At 46.0% G+C, this 18,084-nt stretch overlaps 1 protein-coding gene across 2 annotated transcripts in view; it reads left to right on the top strand.

Annotated features, from left to right (window-relative positions):
- Positions 1–18,084, top strand: part of LOC119389302 (monocarboxylate transporter 12) — a 372,577-nt gene that overhangs the window by 43,373 nt on the left and 311,120 nt on the right. The window lies entirely within an intron of this gene.

Genomic DNA, 18,084 nt, shown 5'->3' with positions numbered 1-18,084 from the left:
ATTTCGTCGATTCCGACTGCCCGCGCGGGCGAGACCGTGCTTCGTCGCCACTGTAATGATTGATGTCCGGACAGGAGACAAGCCAACACGAATAATGGTTTATTTCAACTGTAACGAGCTTATATAGATGAACGGTGCCCTTATCTGCACTTGTGGTGGCCGATACAAACGGCACATGCCGCACTGCTCCCCGGTACGTCACCGCACGACGTCACATGAAAGTAACTTTATTTTGTCCTGGAGAACCCCGATGAGACATCCCCCAAAGGAGGGTCCGCCTTAGTTGTTGGCCGCGCCCACGCCGGTAGTGGAAGACCGCGGCCCTCCGCCTGTTCGCGCAGGCCTCGTGGACTGCCTAGAGCTGGACTGAGAGCTTGCAGCTTTTAAGGGCCCTCTCCCAGTCCTGTTCGGCGCTGAACTTTGCGCTAAGCAACGCCGGGCACTTCCACGGGATGTGAGCGAGTGTGTCATTACCCGCCCTACAGCTAGGGCATCCTGGATTTAGGCCTTCGGCAAAGTGAGTAAGCGTGCCTGCCTGCAGCCAATGACTGCGGTCTAGTCAGGTTGGAGACGCCGCGCTTAGCGTGCCATGGCAGTTTAAAGCCATGGGTGCAAATACAGAGAAAATACTCTTAATAAGGACTTGTTGTTGGGCGAGTTGGTGAGTACTTAACATTGTGGCTTAGCGCTAAAAATTACACATGTGAGAGACAGGACAGGCGCTACTAACAACTGGTTTATTGCAAGGGTCTCAATGGAATAAATAGCACACTGGTGCGCAGACGGGACGAGCGCGTAAGAAGACGTCACACTTATCAGGCTACAGGCATGTGGCATCAAAAAGCCTAATCTCGTTTCTATACAAACATATAGACGTGTCGCTAACACAGTTACTACATTTTTTCTTTATATTGTGACAGAGGCGAGATGTAGATTTAATAGATATTTATACCAGTGAATCGGCAGCCAATACAATATGGCTGATGAGCACCACGCGCAAGCGCTTCACGTTTACTCTTCTTTATCTTCGGAGAGCCCATGTCGCACCGTAACATCACTCTCCCGCGGCGGAAGCGCTGTCGCAGCGCTTATTATGGCGACGAAGAGCTAGCAGAGCAATACGGTTTCAGTCTGGAAATGTGCACAACATCCGTCTGGAGTGAGGAGGTCGAAGAGGCTGTGTGCAGGGGTGCGATCTCATAGTTCACGTCGCCGAGTTGTCGGAGTACTTTATAGGGGCCATTGTAACGGCAGAGAAGCTTCTGCCGAGATAAGCCGACCTGGCGGCATGGTGACCAGAGGAGTACCAGTGATCCCAGTGTGAAGTGATCGCTTCGATGTCGGCTATCACAACGATCTTTTTGCTGTTGTTGCGACAAAGACAGTCGGTCGTGGGCGAGCTGACGAGCTGTATGGGCTCGAACAATGACATCGCCGGCGTATGCAGTAGACAAGGGTCTGGACGAAGGAAGCAGAGTGTCGAATGGTAACGCTGGATGTCGGACAAATAGCAAATAGAACGGGGAATACCCAGCTGTGTCATGTCGTGAAGAGTTATAAGCAAATGTGACAAATGGGAGTGTGTTGTCCCAGTCGCGCTGATCTGACGAAGCGTACATGGAGAGCATCTGAGTAAGCGTTCGGTTGAGGCGCTCGGTCAATCCGTTCGTCTGCGGATGATAAGCTGTGGTGAGCTTGCGCAGTGTGGAGCAGGCACGGAGGATGTCATCCACGACACGTGACAGGAAGTACCGCCCTCGATCAGTAAGTAGCTGCCGTGGGGCGCCATGATGTAGAATGACGTCGTACAACAGAAAGTCAGCGACGTCGGTGGCGCAACTGGTAGGCAGTGCTCGAGTGATGGCAAAGCGTGTGGTGTAATCGGTGGCGACAGCAACCCATTTATTGCCCGAGGTAGACGTGGGAAAAGGGCCTAGTAGGTCAAGTCCGACACGGAAGAATGGCTCCGTAGGTATGTCAATGGGGTGTAGGTGGCCAGAAGGCAGCACAGAGGGGAGCTTTCGGCGTAGGCAGTGGTCACAAGAAGCGACGTAGCGACCCACAGTACGGTACATGCCAGGCCAGAAAAAGCGACGTCGCACGCGATCGTATGTACGAGAGACACCAAGGTGGCCGGCTGTCGGTACATCATGGAGTTGTTGCAGAACACTGTCGCGTAGATGGCGAAGTAGCACAAGAAGTATACTCGCGGACAACTTTTCTTGGCAATGAAGGGAAAGCTATGGGGGCCGAGCGTCTGCACACGTACTGCTACGCGAAGTAGTCCGGTTTAGCGCGCGTCTAGTAACGCCATGGAAAGTGATGGCTAGCGTTGCATTTCGACACAAACGACGCTTAGAGTCTAACGTACGGGTAAAAGGCGCGACTTTTTCACGCACGCAAAAACGCAGAGTGACAACGTATAAAGTAAAAGAAACGCAAATATCTTGCTTGTGTGCGCTACGTTCCGTCTCAAAAAGCTACATGTAAAAAATGAAGGAGTATTTCATACATCTCACGCAGAAAATTCGGACGAAATCGTGGGACTTGATTCATTAGCGGTAGGATACGTGCATTGTGGCTCTGTAGCCTTCGCTTCATTGCCAAGAAAAGTTGTCCGCGAGTATAGTTCCGGGCCATCGGCGTTGAAGCTACGACGGTACAAAATGTTGTCGTGCAGTTCGAACAGGCGAGCAGAAGGGTCTGGTGATGGGGACGTTAGACGGTCGATGATGGCCAGTAATGATGGGTCCCGTCGCTGTTCGGTGGCGATGTCAACCAAAGCGCGGATGGAGAGCACGCAGGGGTTCGAGTCAAGGTCAGTTAGGTCGGGCGCTTCAACAGGATGACGGGACAAACAGTCTGCGTCTGTGTGCAGTCGCCCCGACTTGTAATGAACCACAAACGAGTATTCCTGGAGACGGAGTGCCCAGCGACCGAGACTTCCCGACAAGTCCTTTAGTGATGAGAGCCAGCAGAGAGCGTGATGGTCCGTGACCACGGAAAAAGTTCGGCCATACAGGTAGGGCCTGAATTTGGTCACGGCCCACACTAAAGCTCAGTGATGGAGAACTTGCGTTCGGCGGGCGAAAGAAGACGGCTGGCGTAAGCAATCCTTGCCGTGCTGTCGTTAGCCGAGAACCGCCCCATGGCCACTGGCAGCATCGGTCCGAAGCTCTGTATGCGACGCAGGGTCGACATGGGCCAGTATTGGCGGTGTAGTCTGCAAATGGATAAGGGCAGAAAAAGAGTTTGCTTGCTCGGCGCCCCATGTGAAGGGAACGTCCTTTTTTAAGAGATCAGTAAGATAAAACTAAGATAAAACTGTCTTTTCTTGTGTCTGTCCGTTCTCGTCTCTACGCGCTGTTTTCGCCTCGGTATGAACAACCAACTAGCTCGAAACGTGTTATTCCAAGTAAACCTCCGCATACCGCGAGCATGCACGTAAGCGCGAACTTGAATGTCGATAAAAAGTGTCTAAAAATTTCCAACCGTTGCCGTTCTCACGCAAGTGGCGCCTTACGCTGTCATCGGGTGCATACCGTTTTTTTTAATGATACACTAGAGACAAATCTGGCGATGGCTTCTGTGGGAGCTGCAACGTTTCAGCCAGCGTGGGAATGATGGGTAGTACACGGCTTTGTCTAAGCTTCGTTCTTTCAGCTCCGTTTGGCTCCGTCTGGCATAGAGCCGCTTTGTCGCAAGGCCGAGTTCAGCAAATGCTCAGCAGTGCTATATATACTTCACATACTTGACTTCTTTAGGCTCACCAATTCAAGTCAGCTCACAAAGTTCACAACGACCCATTTTTTATGCCAAACAAACGCCAAAAAACAGCGATAAACAAAGCCACAAGGTCGTTCCAAGCCGCAAGCAGGCAGGTTAGGGAAATCCGTGAACTACCCATCATTCACACGATGACTGAACGATCGCAGCGCCAGAGTTCCTTCTAGCAAGTATTGTGGGAAACTATATGATCGGGTACATAGTCAAGTTGCGATATACACTGCCTGAAGATGACGCCTCCGCTTGGCGCATCGACATGTTATTCACGGAGGCGCAGAAAAAAACATAGCGGTGTAGGCAAGCGGCAGGAACTGTTGCAGAGCGAGGATCTGAGTCGGCCACAGGCAACTCTGTTGCGTGTCACTGAAGGTGGAAACACATTTCCTAGCCTCAGTCAGTTCTTGGAATCCATCGCCGTGCTGTTCGGTGACGAACACAGTGGACCTACCCTCTAATCACGCGGCGCGCCTTCGAGGAACAAAACAATGCAAAGCAAGCTCCGATGGAATATCAAGAAAATGACGGCCGTTGTAATCTATGTAGGAAGAAGGAACAAAAGTAGGACGACACACCGCAAGCGTAAACGGAGTCGTGCTAATACGCAGCTTGGCGCGAAATAAAGAAATATCTTTTCGAGGCGCTGGTTTTTCAAGCGAAGCAGGCTGCATTCACTGACATGTGTTCGAAGAAGGCCTCCTCACCCGCAGCACCAAGGAAATATTAAATACAACTAATTTTTCTTCAGACCCTGGGGTTTGAACCCCTAGGTCTGAAAGCGAGTGCCTCCGCCCTTAGACCATGCTCGCCCAATGCACACCATTGCACTTTGTTACTTCTTGGACCGACGATGCAAAAAACAATTGCGAAGCAGTACGCTTGCTGTGGGCGTTTCATTCAAATACTTCGTGTTGGCGGACTAAAAGCGATTTCCCGGACAACGCGTAAGGTCGATATCAGGAATTGCACATTTCATGGAAATTCCGACTTTGAGAAAATTGGATTCCTAACACGGGTTTCCCTTATTTTTTGTTGGAAGAATTTTTTTCCCCAAGAATTACAAAACAATGCAAAAGCGACAAGAATACAAAAGCGACAAAATTGGACATCAAGCAATCAGTTTGACTAAGCTGGGTACAAGAATAAAGAGCGCACTCTAAAAATGAAGTGTAGTTATCAGACAGATGGAGCAGGTAACGCACGAAGAAACGATCGACACTTTCAAGAACGTCTGGGGACAAGTTATTCCCTACGTTAATTGTACGGGGAAAAAGGAGTAAGTACCTATGTGTGTTCGTAGGTGCTCAGTAACTCTTTTGGGGCGGGAGGAGCGCGTTTCGCGGCGCAAAATTGGCTCCATGTAACTGCTTTTCTGTACTGCTAGTTTGTCATTATGTAGAACAGCTTCATTCTTTCGTGATAACCTCTCGACTCGAAAGTTTAGCGCTATCCAAAAGCGCTGAGGGAGATGTGTCGCGTCGGTATACGCATTAAATATTGCCACGTGCGCGCTGTGAGAAAGACGAAAGCGCAAAGGTTCATAGGTGTTATACAAGAGCCAGAAAGAAGAAAGAACAACAACTCGTTGGCGCGCGGTATTAAAAAGACCGACCAGCTGCCATTCTCTCGATCTTGGCGTTACGACCTCTGTCTTGACGTCGCGACACTGGTGGAGGTGCTGGAGCCTGCATCCTGATGCAGGAAAGCCTTATTCGGACACGTACCCCCAGTCCGGAGACTCAGCCTCTCGTCACGACTCCAGTACACCGATTCAGCCGGCGCCTACTAGGCCTAAGTCCGGAGTTCTCTACTGTTCCTCCTCTACCCAGCATGGCAGCTCCTACAACATCAGCAGATCTCCTTCCTTCCCAGGTGACTCTTGAACATCCTCACGTGCCTGAAATCTTCCGTGGGGAAGCGTATGAGGATGTCGAGCACTGGTTGGAACAGTTCGAACGGGTCGCTGCGGTGAACAACAGAAGCTTGGCCGTGCCTATTTCGCGCTGGAACATAGCGCTTGCACATGGTATGAGAACCGGGAGCTTACTTTCCAAACTTAGGCCAATTTCCGCCACAAGCTCCTTGAAACATTTCAGAGCTCGGATTGGTGGGATCACGCACAGCAACTGATTGAAGCCCGCGTGCAAAAACCCAAACGAAACCGTTGCCATGTTCGCAGAGGACATGACTCGTCTGTTTCGCCGAGCTGACCCTGAAATGCCCGAGTCGAAGAAGGTGCGTCATCTGATGCGGGGCGTCAAGGAATCGCTGTTCGCGGGCCTCGTACGAAATCCGCCAACAACAGTCGACGAATTTGTAAAGGAGGCGAATGTTATATTGAGCGGGCACTGCAGCAACGATGTCGCCCCTTTGACCGCCTGCCCAACGAGACGCCAATAAGTGCTGGGGCTCAGAACGCTGTCGTTGGCGAAAGTCCCCTGCGACAAATGGTCAGGGAAATACTGCATGAGGAACTTCGGGCCCTCGGTGTTTTTTCCGTCGAGCCGCCAATCGCTTCTGTCGCCGAAATCGTGCAGCAGGAGTTGCGGCAAGCGTTTACATCGCCCGCGCCATGTCCTGAGCCGCGTCCGTTCAGCTATGCTGATGTGGTCCGTCGTCCTCCACCTTCACCTGAGGCAGCGCCCTTCCAGCCACCGCCCACTGTCGCGCCTTGGTGGCAACGGGATTCTGCGAGACGACCACCAGTTCGCAGAACCGACTTGTGGCGCACGGCTGACCGTCGACCCCTTTGCTTCCACTGCGGGGAACCAGGCCACATTTCCCGCTACTGCCGTCATCGAGATGCTGGGTTTGGCAACTTTTCACGTCCGGCTTCTTTTCGCTTTGAAGACCGTTGTGCCCAGGATGGTGACCGCTTGTCGACCAGCCAGGTACCTTCACCAAGTCGTCGTTGGCAATCTCCGTCACCTGTGCGTCACACTTCCCCTAACCGCCAGAGCTACGCTGACGTCACCAGAGGCCATTCCCCTAGCCCGCGCCGGGGAAACTAACTGCTGCGACCTCCGGGTGCAAGGTTACCAATCGTCCATACGCCGAAAAGTCCGCCCTACAGCCGCAAGAAGACGATATGACAACGACGACGACGAGGACGACGACAACGACGAATACTAATGCCGACGAAGTTGTAGGTGCCGGTCTTAGCGTTCTCATAGACGGACATCACGTGACAGCACTTGCTGACACAGGCGCTGACTTCTCGATTATGCGGCAAGAGCTCGCCAACCGCCTTCGCAAGGTCAAGACGCCGTGGACAGGGTCGCACATAAGAAGTGCTGGTGGTCAGCTAATCACTCCAACAGGTAAATGCACCGCTCGGCTCGTAATCGGCGATTCCAGCTTTGTCGCCACTTTTGTCCTTCTACCAGAATGTTGTAAAGAGCTCATTTTGGGTATGGATTTTCTGCGAGAGTACGACGCTGTCATCGACATTCCGGACCGTAGGGTGACGTTTTCCGCACATGCGTACCCTACTGAAACGTTCCGTATAAAATCGTATGGAAAAAATATGGACTCCATACAGTTTCCTTATGAAAGATACGGAAAAAATATGGAATTTTATGGACGCATACGGAAGTTGTATGGTATATATGGAAAGTTCTTTATGGAAAATATGGAAGGATAAGGAAATTTTGCGGAGTATATGGAAAGGTCCTTATGGAAAATATGGACGGATAAGGAAATTTTACGGAGTGTATGGAAAATTCCTTATGGAAAATATGGACGGATAAGGAAATTTACGGAGTGTATGGAAAGTTCCTTATGGAAAATATGGAAGGATAAGGAAATTTTATGGAGTGTACGGAAACTTTCATAAGGAAGATGTGGAAACCTAAGGTGTTATGGAAACGTACGGATTTTGTAAGGTGCATACGGAAAATCGTCATAAGCGTATGGAAAACGTGTGGATTGTGGCCCATGCGGAAAATGTACAACTTGTGTAGATACATTTTCACTGGTAAGGAAATCCGAGCTATAGTTGTTATGAATGCATTGTGGAATAGCGCAAATAAGACACAAGGACACAGGCAAGTACCTGTATCATCTCACTCGCCTGTGTCAATGTGCGCTATTTGTGCTATTCGAGAATGGATACAACTTCTGCAGATATGACTGTGTGCAATACCCCCGTCACACGGCAAATCTAATGTCATTTACAACGAATGACATTAAGTTAATGTCATATTTTACCTGTGTTGCTGTCACACGATGAAAACAAATGAAGGAAACAAGCATAAATTTAAGGGCCCGTTTTTTATGTTAGACACAATATTATTGAGAACTAACACTCAATCAGAACACGTCAATATTGACGAGAACTGTTAGTTCTCATTACTATTGGCGAAAACAAATATCATTTTAAAATGATGACCATGACCTTAGCCCTCCTGAGCCGTGACTTTGGGAGCAATAAAATCTATGAAAACATGCTTGACATGCGCGTAGCACCAAAAATAATTTCTTATCACTAAAAGGTGCTCCTAGAATATAAACGCAGCCATTTTACACAGCTTGCCACAGCTGCACGGCACGAACGAGGTCAAGCCAAGAGCCAGTTGAAAAGCAACGTGGCCAACAACTGACCTGGCTGCAGAAATGAGACAGCTGCAGCAATTTCGTGTAGCCACCGCCTCAATCACCACAACATGAGAAATCGGACAATCAACACCTGGGGGGGGGGGGCGCTGACATTGCGCCCCCCCCCCCCCCGAGTCGCAGCGCCTCCTTCCCTATTATGTCAGTGTGTGGAACTGACTTTGCGCCCCCCCTCTTAGGTGAATGGGGGGGCCGCTCCCCCTGCCCCCCCTCCCTTGTGCGCACGCCTATGATAAGGAGGATATGCATGGGTGCACTGGGGTTATTGAGTGGAACCCATTCGTGTGATACGCATGTGCGGAAAACAGTTTTACGGCAGAAGTGAAAATATTTTCAGCGCATAAGCTTCTCTATCAAATATGCAGAATATTTATTTATTTATTTCTGAATACTGCAATATTAAAAGATCATATTAGGGCAATTAAGAAATAAAGATATGCAGGCTTGAATAAACAAACAAGGCACAGTAATTAATGCAGGAATAAGAATCGTATATATGCAAAAGTACAAAAACACAAATAGACTTACCAACCAGCACAAAAATATAACCCAACGTGAGCATTCACTCATGTTCATAGTCGTCTGTACGGTATGATGTTCATACTCACGTCTACTCACACCCCTCAACACTCATCCATACTCAGACTCACGGCTACTCACACCAATGAGTATGCACGTGGTGTCTACTCACACCTCTCGACAACTCTTACTCACACCTACTCACACCAATGCCTATTCACTCACGTTAATACTCACGTCTAATCCCACCCGTCAACACTCACTCATGCCTACTCTTATTGATGAATATTAACTCGTGTTCATACTCATGCCTACTCCCACCCCTCAACACTCACTCATACTCACATGCCTACTCGCACCGATAAATATTCACTCATGTTCATACACACATCTCACATCCTTCATTACTGGCTCATACTCACACTCGCGAGTACTCACTCATGTTTATACTCACACCAACTCATACTCTTTGATACTCACTCACGTCCATACTGCACACCGACTCACATTCATGAGTAACCATTCATGCTCATACTCAGGTTTGCTTACGCCCTTTGTCACTCACTCGTAATCACACTCACGCCTTTCAAACGACTGTGAGTGTGTGTACTCATGAGCATAGGTCGGCAAAAAATGTGGAGCTCACTCAGGCTCACTCACCAAGCATATTTTGCCTTTAGTGCTCACTAGAACTCAGACTCACCAAAATTTTTCTAAACCAGACTCACTCGGACTCAGACCTCACTGAAAATTTTCTCAACCAGACTCACTCGGTCTCAGACTCACAAAAATATTAGTCAGCCTGACTCACTCAGACTCAGACTCACGGCTCGATCTGAGTCTGAGTCGACTCATTAGTGAGTTTGCCGACCTATGCTTATGAGTGAGTATGCCGAGCTGATTTTCACATCTTCTCCAGGTAAAAGACCTGTTTACGCATTGATTGTTGCAAATGATTCAGTTCAACAAAACTGAGTTTTGTATTCATAAAAATATTTGTCTATGTTCATGGATTGGTTACCCAGAAGCTGTACAAGGTGGGCTGAAAGTAACATCCCAGTCAAAAAAATTCAAGTGGTCCAATTGGAAAAATACCAATTGCCACCAACTGGTTTTCGACCAATTGGAATTTCGCCACCCATTGGAACGTACCAATTACATCCAATTGGTAAACCAGTTCATATCCAATTGGTAAACCATTTGGGTAGAGCTAGTGGTTATTGGTTGACCAGTTGATATAGACTGGGGTCCAATTGGTCAACCACTGAACATGCATGGTCATCCAATTCAAGCTAACTGGTGCCCAAATGGGTACCCAGTTAAAGTGAATGGTGATCAACTGGTAATCCAGTTAATCGTAAATGGTCACCCATTTGAAACTAGGTGGTGTTTAATTGGTTAACCAATTGAATAGGTGTGGTCATCCAATTGAAGCTAACTGGTGCCCAAATGGGTAACCAGTTAAAGTGAACTGGTGTTCAACTGGTAATCCAGTTAATCGTATATGGTCACCCAATTGAAACTAGGTGGTGTTTAATTGGTTAACCAATTGAATAGAAGTGGTCATCCAATTGAAGCTAGCTGGTGCACAAATGGGTAACCAGTTGAAGAGAACTGGTGTGTAACTGGTCAGCCAGTTGAAGGTAGGTGGTGTCAACTGGTTAACCAATTGAATAGATGTGGTAATCCAATTGAAGCCAATTGAAGCTAACTGGTGCCCTAATGGGTAACCAGTCAAAGTGAACTGGTGTTCAACAGGCAATCCAGATAATAGTAAATGGTCACCCAATTGAAACTAGGTGGTGTTCAACACGAATAGCCTTTATTACGCAACAGTTGTTCGGTGAAAACATCTCGTACAGAGGGGGCTTCATAGTACAGCTCTACAATTCCTGCTACCAAGGGTATTCATTGTCAAACTGTTGCCCGCTCTGCTTCAGCTTCAGGAGACGAGGTCGCGGATATATTCTCGTTGCTTAGGGTTCTTTCGTTGTTCCGCGTTGCGTCAGCAATCAGACATGCTGCGTGAAAGAAAAATATGACAAGACTGAGGAAAATGAGCTACATGGCTGTAGTACAGAGGTTAACATGCTTTTATAAAATGCTGTAACAGCACACTCCAGCACGAGCAGTTTGAGATAGCCCACACTCGAGCATTCACCCTAAGCAGTCATGCATGCAAACGTCGTCAGTGCAGTGTAAAGCGCGCCGTTCGAGTGTTTTAGACAAGTGTGTTCACCTCTGCACGAAGGATGAAAATGTTCAATAAGGTGGTATGCTGGGCCAGTTGGTGCAACATATTGTAGATTGTATGAGCGGGAAACAGCACGAATAGAAGGAAAGAACTTGACAGGACAGACGCTCAACTTCCAACTGCAGTTAATTGGAAATTTTTCTCACAAGTGCAGCCACCTTACCACAAGAAAAACAAGGCCAACAGGTTAAGTTGCTTATCTGAACTGCCGCCCTTTAGCTATTTAGAAAGCCTATTTCTTTATCATTCAGCGCTACGGAGGGAACACTGATGGACGTGGTTCAGTTTGCTTTAATCTGTACATCTTCCGTGATCTCTGTGGTCAGTCCGTGTTTTGATTTGCTAAGAACATTAGTGCTCGTGAACTGCGGATTGCACCCACAATCTCTCTCACGAGACAGGTGCGTGCCACCTGCGAGAACCTTCCATGACGATGCATGTTCTCTGAGTCTGTCATTTAGACATTGGCCCGTCTGGCTGATGTACACTTTTCCGCAGCTCAATGAAACCTCTGTACACGACCTCATCGGTACAGGGAACAAAGTGCATGGCACGTGTTTTTGTGCAGCCTTTCTGGTTCACATTTCCCTTCCCATGATCTTTTAACCACGGAGCACAGCTTGGCCAGTTTGCAAGGGGCTGTGAGCCCGACGTCAACCCCGTGCTTGCGACCAATCTTCTTCAAATTGTGCGACACAGAATGCACATAACCACAATCTTTTCTGTTTCCTTTTATCCTGGGTGTCGGTAGCATTTGTCCTCTTTAACTCCTTTAACAACGTGCCACCCACTGCAACTCGCAGACTGTCAGGGTAACCCGAGCTGAGCAGGCGACTCGCTTGAGGAAACTGTGCTTTATGTAATGGGGACAAGGCTTCTTCAACGACGAACTAAGGCAGGAAATAGCAATTGCTCTTTTTTTTTTTTTTACAAGCTTACTGTGAGATGAATCATACGGTATACAGACCCTTCTTAGACTGTAGCGAAAATTCCCAGCAAACATGGTCAACTCAATTAAAAACCTCGGTAACATCTAAAAACTGCAAATCATCATTGGCTGGTTGTTCATGAGTGAATGATGATGAACTTTAATCGAGTTGACCATGTTTGCTAGGAGTTTTCGCCACGGTCTAAGGAGGGTCTGTTACCTTATGATTCGTCTCACAGTAAGCTCGTAAAAAAATTAGCAATTGCTATTTCCTGCCTTAGTTAATTGCTGAAGAAATCTTGTCTGCATAACATAGAGCATAGCTTCCGCAAGCAAGTCACCTGCTCAGCTCGGGCTACCCTGACAGTGTGCTAGGTGCAGTGGGTGGCATGTTGTTAAAGTTAAAGAGGACAAATGCTAACAACACCCAGGATAAAATGAAAACAGAAAGATTGTGGTCATGTTGTATGTGCATTCTGTGTCGCACAATTTGAAGAAGATTGGTCGCAAGCACGGGGTTGACGTCGTGCTCTCAGCCCTCTGCAAACTGGCCAAGCTGTGCTCCATGGTTAAAAATCATGGGAAGGGAAATGTGAACCAGAAAGGCTGCACAAAAACACGTGCCATGCACTTTGTTCCCTGTACCGATGAGGTCGTGTACAGAGTTTCGTTGAGCTCCCGAAAAGTGTTCATCGCCAAGACGGGCCGATGTCTAAATGACAGACTCAGAGAACATGCATCGTCATGGAATGTTCTCGCAGGTGGCACGCACCTCTCTCTGCACTGCAGAGATTGCGGGTGCAATCGGCAGTTTACGAGCACTAATGTTCTTAGCAAATCAAAACACAGACTGACCACCGAGATGACGGAAGCTGTACAGATTAAAGCAAACTCAACCCGTGCATCAGTGTTCCCTCGGTAGCGCTGAATGATAGAAATAGGCTTTCTAATAATTAAAGGGCGGCAGTTCGGATAAGTAACCTTCCTGTGGGCCTTGTCTCTCTTGTGATAAGGTGGCTGCACATGCGCGATTCCGTGCTCTTGTGAGAAGAATATCCAATAAACTGCAGTAGTAAGTTGAGCGTCTGTCCTGTCAAGTTCTTTCCTTCTATTCCTGCTGTTTTCCGCTCATACAATATACAAGATGAAAATGTTAGCGATGTAATTAACAAGACTTACCGCGTACGGTAGCTCCCACACGTTATGCTTGCTGCGCCCGTGCACCGTGTCCACTGCAGTTGGCTGCAGTCGCGAGCCAACACTAGTTAGGGTAAAGGACGAAATGTGCGAAAGCTGCTAATAATGCAACAATTGCAGAAGTTCAAAAGTAAAATACTTACCTCGAATGTGGCTGAATCCACGGACCGTGCCAACATGAATATTTCAAAGACGCCGGATATAAAATACGCCGGTGACCTGTGACATGATGCGTCTGATGCGTCCACAAGAAAGCGCGGCGAGCGCGGTCCGATCGCGATGACTATGCTGATGGCACTTGCCGCAACGCACGCATTCTGGGAAAATTAAATTTTAAGATTAAAGCTTTTGTCAACAAACAGTACAAAATTTGTAAGCAAGAATTCTTTTTTTATTTTAGAGCTTATTTTCACCTTATCTTACCTCTTCAAGTGCAACTTTTTGGAAGGTTTGTTAGTACGAAACCAACGCTTGTCAGCCGTTTTCTGTCCGTGTTCTCGTGTCAGCGAAGTGCGGCGGCTGTGCGGCTGTTCGCAAACTTCGCATCGTTGTAAAGTGGGTAGGCTTGCAGGTGGTATTCAATTGGTTGACCAATTGAGTAGATGTGATCATCCAGTTGAAGCTAACGGGTTCCCAAATGGTCATCCAATATATATATATATATATATATATATATATATATATATATATATATATATATATATATATATATATATATATAAAAGCCTGACCTACCTTTTTTTTTAGGGTTGCCATGTTAGTTACAAACATATTGCAACTAAATATTTCAAACAATGGGTCTGCTACGATTGTATAGTGCTTTTCCAATTCGAATGTGCACATCCAATTGGACCAACAAACATTCCAATTGGGAGGCCAATTGGAACGCACTGTTCCAATGGTTTTCCAATTGGAATTTGTGACACCAATTGGACTAAGAAGCATTCCACTTGGGAGACCAATTGGCAAACGGTGGACCAATTGGAATGACCACTTGGAACTGTGAGGTCCAATTGGTCCTCCCTGTTGAAGTGCAGCATTCCAGTTGGTTTCCAATTCATTCCATTTGGCACCAATTGCTGGGAACAGGTATGACCAGTTGGACCCATTGACTTTTTTTGACTGGGATGTCTTAAAGTAAGTCAATGAAGTTCTCTGGCTGCGGTTAAGCACAGCGTGAAATTACTAGTTTAACCCATTGTAGTAGCACATGAACACTGGCAACAAAGACACATTCTCTTTGCCATAAAATGACTCCACGAAAACTTTTTCTTTTGTCATAATTGTGTGTTAGTGAACTTCTTGTATTCTCAGTATTAAACCAACAATGACTTCAATCAAAGAAGACCCAGTGGCCTGTAGGCATTGCTGTTTGGAAAGATTCACATTGAACAAGCACTTTCTCTGAAGTAGTATTAGGCAGTAATTCCTTCATTTTATATATATACTCAGAACATACTCAGAGTCACCTTATAATATCGCTTGCACACACTTAAGTTCTGCCTAAAAGCCTACAATAAATATATATCAGAGATCATGGCAGATCATATTAGGCAGTACTTCCTTCATTTTATATATATACTCAGAACATACTCAGAGTCACCTTATAATATCGCTTGCACACACTTAAGTTCTGCCTAAAAGCCTACAATAAATATATATCAGAGATCATGATTTAAGGTATACATACGCGTAAATTGTTCATAAACTAGTGGTGCTACCTGCGTGCCCTCTTTATATGACGCAATTTTATCTTCTCTGAGACACTGGCCTTAATTAAACACATTATCTTACATATTGTGATATGCGTACACACAGTGTTGTACATATGAATACTTCATGAAACAAATGTATGCAGCTTTGTTTAAAAGCTTCACTCTCAACCATTTAGTTGCTCAAAAGGGTTTAAGAGCGCACATGTGTTTACATAGTTCAACCATAAAGGAAGTATTGTTGTACTCAAATCTGTAGAAGAGAAAGCTCACTGCTCTCATTAAGAGTGACAATGTTGCACTTCTGATCCTACTACTGTAATACCTTTGTCATCAGCTGGTTATACAGCTGAATAAGTGCCTGATCTTTTTTTTACATGTTGTCGTATGTGCTAATAAGTAAGAATGCTGTTCAAATCTCAAGTGATCAATAACACATATGCATCGTCATACTGATGCTCACTGTTGAAGATCACATGTCGAGCGGCTTGGTTATCAGTTTTCATGCAAGTTATCAACTAGCCAACTGTAAAATACAGACATATGAAGCAAATTTGCCTGTCTGCTCTACTTTACTATAGACCCTGGGTGTTGATGCACATGATTATTACCTATTTATACTACAAGGGTACATAAAATGAAACAGAAAATAAAAAGAGGTAAAAGACGAACGAAAGGCAGGCAGGTTAACCAGGTCGAACTGACTTGCTGCCCTACGGTGGGAGGGAAGGTGATCAGAAGAAGAATTACTCATGAAAGCACAAGGGATGTGTACGCACACTTAACCGTGTTCATCATTGATGCACCTATGAGGACTCACGTTCGTACTCACACCTACTCACTCACATTCATACTCATGCCAACTCACTCTGATGTGTACTACGTTCATACTCAGGTTTGCTCATACCCCTCATTACCCACTCGTACTCACAGTCATGCTTTTCAAATGAGTGTGTGTACTCACAAGTGAGTAGTATGCCAAGCCGTAGTCGTCATATTTACTGTAGGTAAGAGACCTATATATACACAAAGATGGTTGTAAGTGATTAAGTTCGACAGAAGTGAGTTTAGTATTGAGAAAAATATTTGTATATATTCATGGATTGGCTACCCAGAAACTTTACAAGGTGGGCTGTAGTAGGATGTCCTAAAGTAAGTGAATGACGTTATTTAGGTGCGGCTAGGCACAGCATGAAATCATTCGTTTAACCTTTGTAGCAGCACATTGGCACTGGCAACAAAGACACGTTCATATTGTCATAAAATCACTTCATGAACACGGTTCTTCATTTGTCATAGGTGTGCGTTATTGAACTTCTGGTATTCTCAGTATTAAAGCAACAAAGACTTCAACCAAAGAAGGCCCAGTGACCTCTAGGCTTTTGCTAATTGGAAAGATTCACATTGAACAAGCACTTTGCCTTAAGCAGTATTAGGCAGTACTTCCTGCATTATATACGTCATGAGAGCATACTCAGAGTCACCTTAATATGTCACTTGCACGCACTTAACTTCTGCCTAAAGGATCATAATAAATGTATCTCAGGGATCCCAATTTGAGGTAGCAAGTGTACGTGGTTTAAAGACTAGTGTGTCCTGTATATGATGCCATTTAAACTTCTCTGAGTCTGGTTTTGGTGAAATACGTTTTCTTCCACGATGTGCCACGTGTCTGCACAGTGTCATGCGTACGAAAACTTTATATAAGAGTCAAACGTATTCAGTTTTTGGTAAAGAGCTTCACTCTCTCCCATCTAGTGTACAAAGAGTCTTAGTGCACAGATCTGTTTACGTATTTCAGCCATAGAGGTAGTATTCATGTACTTACATCTGTTCAAGAGAAAGCTATCACCAAAAGTGACAATCTTGCACTTCCGATCTTGCTACTGTAATACCTTTATCATTAGGTTATGTGGCTGAACAAGTGCCTCATTTATTCACATGTTGTATGTGCAAGCAAGTGTGGACATTGTTCAAATCACAGGTGATCAATAACACATATGCATCGTCATACAGAAGCTCCCTGTTGAAGATCCCAAACCACATGTCGAGATGCTTGGTTATACTTTTCATGCAAGTTATCAAGTGGCCAATTTTAAGTACAGACGAATAAAGCAAATTTGCTTGTGCTCTACTTTCTAATACGCAATGAGTCTTGACACATATGTTTAATACCTCTTTCAACAACAAGGGTAGATGAAATGAAGCAGAAAAAAAAAGAGGAAAAAGATGAAAGAAAGGCAGGGAGGTTAACCAGGCTGAACTGATTTGTTGCCCAACAGTGGAAGAGGGGGAGGTCACTGGTCAGAAAAAGAGCCCAACTGATGTGCATGGACACATAACAGTGTTCATCATTGATGCACGGATACTCACGTACAGAACTGGGTTGTTCTGAGAAATTGCAATAGCATTGTTTCAGCCCGCATTGCAGATTATGCTTGCAATGGCATGTTACATGATAAAATTTAAGCGCCTGTTTTAATAAGTTTGGAGACGCAACAAGGGCTTTAGAATTTAGATCATGGCTGCGTGGAGACACATGTGCAACACAGCTAGAGAGTGCAATAAAGTGAGGATGCTCGAGGTTCACCTTAAAGAGTGGAGCGCGATAGCGTAATCGCGGGGCCCCGAGTGCATAGTCTTCTCAATTGCTAGCGAGGTACACTTTCTATCACTTTACTTTGTACCCCTAGTTTTTTGTTTAGCTCGGTCCCTTTTTGCAGTCCTTATTTTGCAATATCGTCCAGTGGATAATGCCAAAAAAGAGAAAAATAACCGGTGTGCAAGCAAACACAGTGTCACACACATATTCTAACCTAATGTTTTTTGTTTTATTTTTAAGTTTCAGCTCCCAACACGCTAACAGAAATAGCAGTATATCAATGTAAATGAAAAAAAAAAAGCATTAACTGAGTATGACTCGAACCCACGTAAACAAGTCGTGATCCCCACGCGTGAGCCTGCTACTCCAGCCTGCTACGCCACCCGCACACAGGTCATGACATCTTCCTAATTTAATAGATGAAAGTGCTTACGCGCTATCTGAGAGTGCATAGTACAGGGGCGTAGCCAAGGGG

The sequence above is a fragment of the Rhipicephalus sanguineus genome, chromosome 4, assembly GCF_013339695.2.
Source record: "Rhipicephalus sanguineus isolate Rsan-2018 chromosome 4, BIME_Rsan_1.4, whole genome shotgun sequence".
NCBI lineage: Eukaryota > Metazoa > Arthropoda > Arachnida > Ixodida > Ixodidae > Rhipicephalus > Rhipicephalus sanguineus.
Note: the sequence above shows the minus strand (reverse complement) of the source record. Positions and strands in the feature narration are given on the sequence as shown.